The following is a 5492-nucleotide window of genomic DNA, read 5'->3' as shown; positions in this document are numbered from 1 at the left end:
ATATGACATATCAATATATGAATATATGAATGAATACATGATAATACATACACATATGAAATATTGACATATGACATATCAATATATGATAATAAATACACGTATGACAATATATATGATAATAAATATATGATAATAAATACACGTATGACAATATATATATATATATATGATAATAAATACACGTATGACAAAATATATATATATATATATAAATGCACGTATGACAATATATATTGTATCGATGTATGTATCGTAGTCAAACTTCATAGATGTGCATGTTGTAACAGTACCGGAGCAAAGTGAGATGCGCAATTCGGTAACGCAACGTAAAACGTAAAACATCGTGCACGTATTACTTATCAATAAAGCGAAAGAAACTTTTGTTGGATCTCGTTAAACAGTTCTCGCGAACGATCCAACGTGAATCGATCCTAGCAAGTCCTGGATCACCGGTCCACCGCCCTAGCCCCGTACACCGCCCCCGAAACCCGGTCGCCGCGCAATTCTTATTTACCTTTCTATCGCGGCATTAATAAACGCGACGTCGATCGGCAGAAAACGAGTAATCCGTTCGGAAAAATCGACAACACCGAATCGGTTCCGTCTTTAAATCGGCGCGCACCGACGTTGTCGGTGCCGTTAGTCGAATTGTCGCGTTTTCCGCGAACAAGTACTCCCGCTGATTGCCGTTTCAATCGGTGGAATCGAAAATCAGCGGGGCGAGGAGAAAGGAAACAGAGCCCTTCGGGCTCGCAACGTATAATCGGGAACAGAAGTGTACACATTGAGAGGTCGGTATCGCTCCCTGGATCCCGGGGAGACGAAAGAACGCTCGCGGTTTAATGCTCCGAGCTCGGTCGAGACAAGCTGAGCAAACACTTTTCGCGATATTACCAGGATCCGTGCCGGGCTTTCTGCGGCTTCTCCGCCCCGCCTCCCCCCTCCCCCCCCCCCCTCCTCCCCCGCACCCTCCCCCCTTCCCCCTCGCGGCTACACCCCTTCCCGCGGTCTATCGCGTGTAATGAAATAAATACTCGCCTACTCAAAAATTCACGTTCTCTCTTTGCGTACACATACATCGATCCCGTCCTCTCCTTTCTCCCGCTAATTTTCGCGGAACGGAGCTAGGGTTGTGCCCGGGGCTGGGGTCGAGTTCGGCTATTATCTCGATTCGCAATCGGTAAACGACGAACCGGAGATTTTTACGCGCGTTTGTGACGATGATATACAGGGTGTCCCAAAACTCGGGGAGGAGCCGGAAATAGGGGGGGGGTAGCTGAGACGATTCTGAACAACTTTTTCCTTTGCGAAAGTGTCGTCCGAGGCTTCGTTCAGGAGATATTAGTGGAAAACTCCGAACCAATCAGAGCGCGAGTATGCCGTTGGAGCGCTCGCGGTAGCGTATGAGCGCGGCCGCCTAGCGCGTAGCCTACGCTCCACCGGCATCCTCGCGCTCTGATTGGTCAGTGTTTTCCGTTAATATCTCCTCATCCAAGCCTCGGACAACATTTTCGCTAAGGAAAAAGTTGTTTCAAATCACCTCTACTCTGTGTATACAGAGTGTCCCAAAAATGTTGTAACACCTTGAAAGAGGTGGTCCGGGAGGCGATTTGAAACAACTTTTTCCTTTGCGAAAATGTCGTCCGAGGCTTCGTTCGGGAGATATTAGTGGAAAACTCCGGACCAATCAGAGCGCGAGTATGCCGGTGGAGCGCTCGCGGTAGCGTATGATCGCGGCCGCCTAGCGCGTAGCCTACGCTCCAGCAGCATCCTCGCGCTCTGATTGGTCAGTGTTTTCCGTTAATATCTCCTCATCCAAGCCTCGGACAACATTTTCGCTAAGGAAAAAGTTGTTTCAAATCACCTCTACTCTGTGTATACAGAGTGTCCCAAAAATGTTGTAACACCTTGAAAGAGGTGGTCCGGGAGGCGATTTGAAACAACTTTTTCCTTTGCGGAAATGTCGTCCGACGCTTCGTTCAGGAGATATTAGTGGAAAACTCCGGACCAATCAGAGCGCGCGTAGACCGTTGGAGCGGCCGCGGTAGCGTATGAGCGCGACCGCCTAGCGCGTAGTCACGCCTACCGCGGCCGCTCCAACGGTCTACGCGCGCTCTGATTGGTCAGTGTTTTCCGTTAATATCTCCTCAACGAAGCCTCGGACAACATTTTCGCTAAGGAAAAAGTTGTTTCAAATCACCTCCCGAACCACCTCCTTCAAGGTGTTGCAACATTTTTGGGACACCCTGTATTACAATACGTTACGTATTACGTAATACTTCCATAACAGGCATATATTTAACAAAATAAGAACGGAGGATAATCGACTAGAAAACAGTTAAGGGAAACGGTTGCAACATTTTTAGTTTAAAATAACGAAAATAAAAATCCCCACCATGCACGTAACTATACTCGGGGCCTGTTGTACATTCTAACATGCACGCACGGGTCTTAATATCATCTTTTATCGTGTAATTTCAATTCCGATTGATGAGCAACTGTCGTTCGCTCGTCGATTCAAATATGCCTTTGAATTTTTCCTAAAAATAGGCACGAACTTTCCGGACAACCCGATAGATAGGAGTTCTGCCCATCTCTCTGTACGTAAGGCTACTAATAACGGAAAAACAACTTACCGGTAATGACGTCAGCTTTCGAAGGTAAGCCGGATCTCGAATTTCCCCCACGAGCGGTCGATCCGTGCGAGAATAATTCACCGCTTCAGTCTCGAGTGAAAATCACGTACATGTGCGCGCGTGATCACGCACACATACGTACGCGTGCACATACGTGAGTATACCAACCGATCTATGTATAAACTCTATGACGACTTTTTTAAAAACTTTCGGTGAACACGGTAATCCACAACATTACTGTACGTCGGCGAACCTTCCTGCTTCCCACAGTATCTTGTTCAAAAACCCTCTTTCTTTTTTCTTATCATTTCCTTTTTTACTTCACCGGTCACACTGTTTTCATCCTCATGCTTTTTCTCGTTCTCTCTCTCTGTCTTCCCTTGTCGCTCGCCGATATCCCTCGCCGCGTACACTTTTCCGTCGTTTTCCGCACTGATCGTAATCGCAACACTAGGCGACACAACTTAACCGGACTTTACGAGCTTCGACCGTTGATGCTCCAGCGACGAGTTCTGCGGATAAACAGGTGGAGAAACATGAAATTAATAATTGCCGTCTGGCGGACCGACGCACACGAAGGTACAGACTCCGCGTTTATTTATTTACGTGATACGAAACACGGCTGGATGCGCGATACACGCGAAAAGAACGCGTCGCGTCAACGAACCTCTTTAACGCACTGTTGCATAAAGATAGGAAGTGGTAACGACTGGGATCGAAAATAAAATTCGTTCGAATCGTCACTGATTCGAAATCGACCGAAGGAATAGTTCTCGAAGTGACATTGGTTCGTACTCGTAACGATTATCTAGATAAAATTTCGACAAAATGGACTCGATGCGAAGATGTTACTACCTTCGTGCAACGAGAACGTAACGCGGTGCATTTATGGGGAAAGTATACCTTCATGATTACGAAGAAACGCGACGCGACTTGTCGTTTCCGTTATCCTTCCGTCGGAATTGTTTATTATGCGTCACGTTTACGAACATTTAATACCGAGCAGAGGAGACACGTTCGAGAAACGGAGAGCATATGCGTGTGTGTGGTGGGGAGATGAGAAAGAGAGAAAGAGAGAGAGAGAGAGAGAAGGGGGAAGAAAGTATAAACGAGGGAGTCGGTAGCAAGTTGAGAGAAAGAAGGGAGACGAGAAGGTTCAACGAAACGAGACGAGACGAGACGAGACGAGGGGAAAAAAGAGGAGAAAGGTCGAGGGGTAGGGTGTCGGGAGAGGGTGGGGGTTGAGGGGTGAAAAGGTGATCGCGAAATGTGTCGCGGTTCCGTCGCCGGCCGAACGCCCAATTTTTTATCTTGCTTCAACCGACTGACCCTATCACCGATTAGGCGGAGCGCGTTGCACTCCACTTGTTCTCACAACTTCCGGTTCAGCTGTTCGCACAAAGATCCGCATATCTTTCGGTGGCCTGCTCTCCGCGAGAGTCTTGGCTTCTATCCCTCTATCGGCCGCTTTCTCTTTCTCTACTAGCACTCGCAATCAGTGCTGGTACACCTCGTCGAAACGCAACTGCTCGAGAATCTCGTCACTGCCACGTGGCTCGCACACGACACTGTATACCACTCGCGATTTTTCGTCGCCGTTTGAATCATCGTCGTTTCTGGCGTTACCGGTAGTGACGTACGTATCGGTGGCACCGGTGATGCTGCTACCGCGACCGCCACGGCGCTCGTTATCGCTGCCACGATGATGCAAACTTATCGGCGAGCCCGGTCTCATCGCTGTTTTATTCTACCGTCGACGTGAACCGTTATTTCGCAGTTCCACGGGATCCCGGAGGTTGTATCCTTGCTCGTAAAAGCCTAGCACAGTGCGTGTACGATGCACGCACTGTGCACGTTTCCCGCGCACTGAGCCAGCGCCGCCAGGAGAGAGAAATTGGATGACTTTCAAGATGGCAGAACGGTGAAATACAGTTTTTACGTTGCACACACCAGAGACGCTTCGGCACTCGCACACGCACGTTCGGCTTCGCCCTGTCGCGAGGATGCCCGAGAGAGTCCGCCGTTTCTTTTTTTTTTCTCTCTCTCTCTTTTCTCTTCAAAGTTTATGGTACTCGCTCGCCTTTTTTTTCTCCTCGATTCGTTTCCGCTACCTCTTTCTTCCCTTCCTTCTTTTTCTTATTTCCCGCGTATCGTTTCCATCCGTCCTCGAATAACGAGATTCACGTCGAACGAATACTAACTGAGTTTCTTTTCTCTCCTCGACGCACGATCCGCGGCTTTCACGATCATTGGCGATTTACTTTGAACCGCCGATGCATTTCTTTCCCACGCATCCAACTTCGTTTCTTGTACGTTCGCGGCGACGGCGATGGCAGCAACGGCATTGGCCCGGCAGTGTTCCTGTAACCAAAACGGTTCGCGTTCATATCTGTTCCTTTCGCATCTTTTACTAAATAGAGGATATTACATTTAGAAGCTAATTCTGTATCCTTTGGAATTCTAATTTAAACAGACATGTTCGTTCGTCGCGGGGCGATACAGTACCAACCTTGTAACTTTGCAAACTGATCTCCCTATTGCAATAACCTAGTCTCGAAATCCTAAAATATCTATCTATAATTATGACTGTGATTATTACTATTTCCGAAAAATAATTACTATCGTATAATAACGTCCGATTAAATACCGAAAATTACATTTGCAACTTAATTCTGTATTCGATCCTTTGGAATTCTAATTTAAACATATTCGCTCGTCGGGGGCCTTAAAGTACCAACCTAGTAACTTTACAAACTGATCTCCCTATTGCAATAACCTAGTCTCGAAATCGTAAAATATCGATCCGTAATTATGACTATGATTATTACTATTTCCAAAAAAATAATAATAAAT

The 5492-nt window shown here is 47.0% G+C and overlaps 1 protein-coding gene across 1 annotated transcript in view; it reads right to left on the bottom strand.

Moving 5' to 3' along the window:
- The window catches only part of LOC128892826 (uncharacterized protein DDB_G0284459-like), a 17253-nt gene extending 12030 nt beyond the window's left edge, over window positions 1–5223 (bottom strand). The window contains exons 1-2 of the mRNA XM_054153390.1: window positions 3969–5223; window positions 2640–3151 (exon numbers count right to left, since the gene is read on the bottom strand). The gene's annotated coding sequence lies outside the window, so the exon portion shown is untranslated. The remainder of the gene's footprint in view (window positions 1–2639; window positions 3152–3968) is intronic.
- Between the last annotated feature and the right edge of the window lie 269 nt (window positions 5224–5492).

The sequence above is a fragment of the Hylaeus anthracinus genome, unplaced genomic scaffold (assembly GCF_026225885.1).
Source record: "Hylaeus anthracinus isolate JK02 unplaced genomic scaffold, UHH_iyHylAnth1.0_haploid 18982, whole genome shotgun sequence".
NCBI lineage: Eukaryota > Metazoa > Arthropoda > Insecta > Hymenoptera > Colletidae > Hylaeus > Hylaeus anthracinus.
Note: the sequence above shows the minus strand (reverse complement) of the source record. Positions and strands in the feature narration are given on the sequence as shown.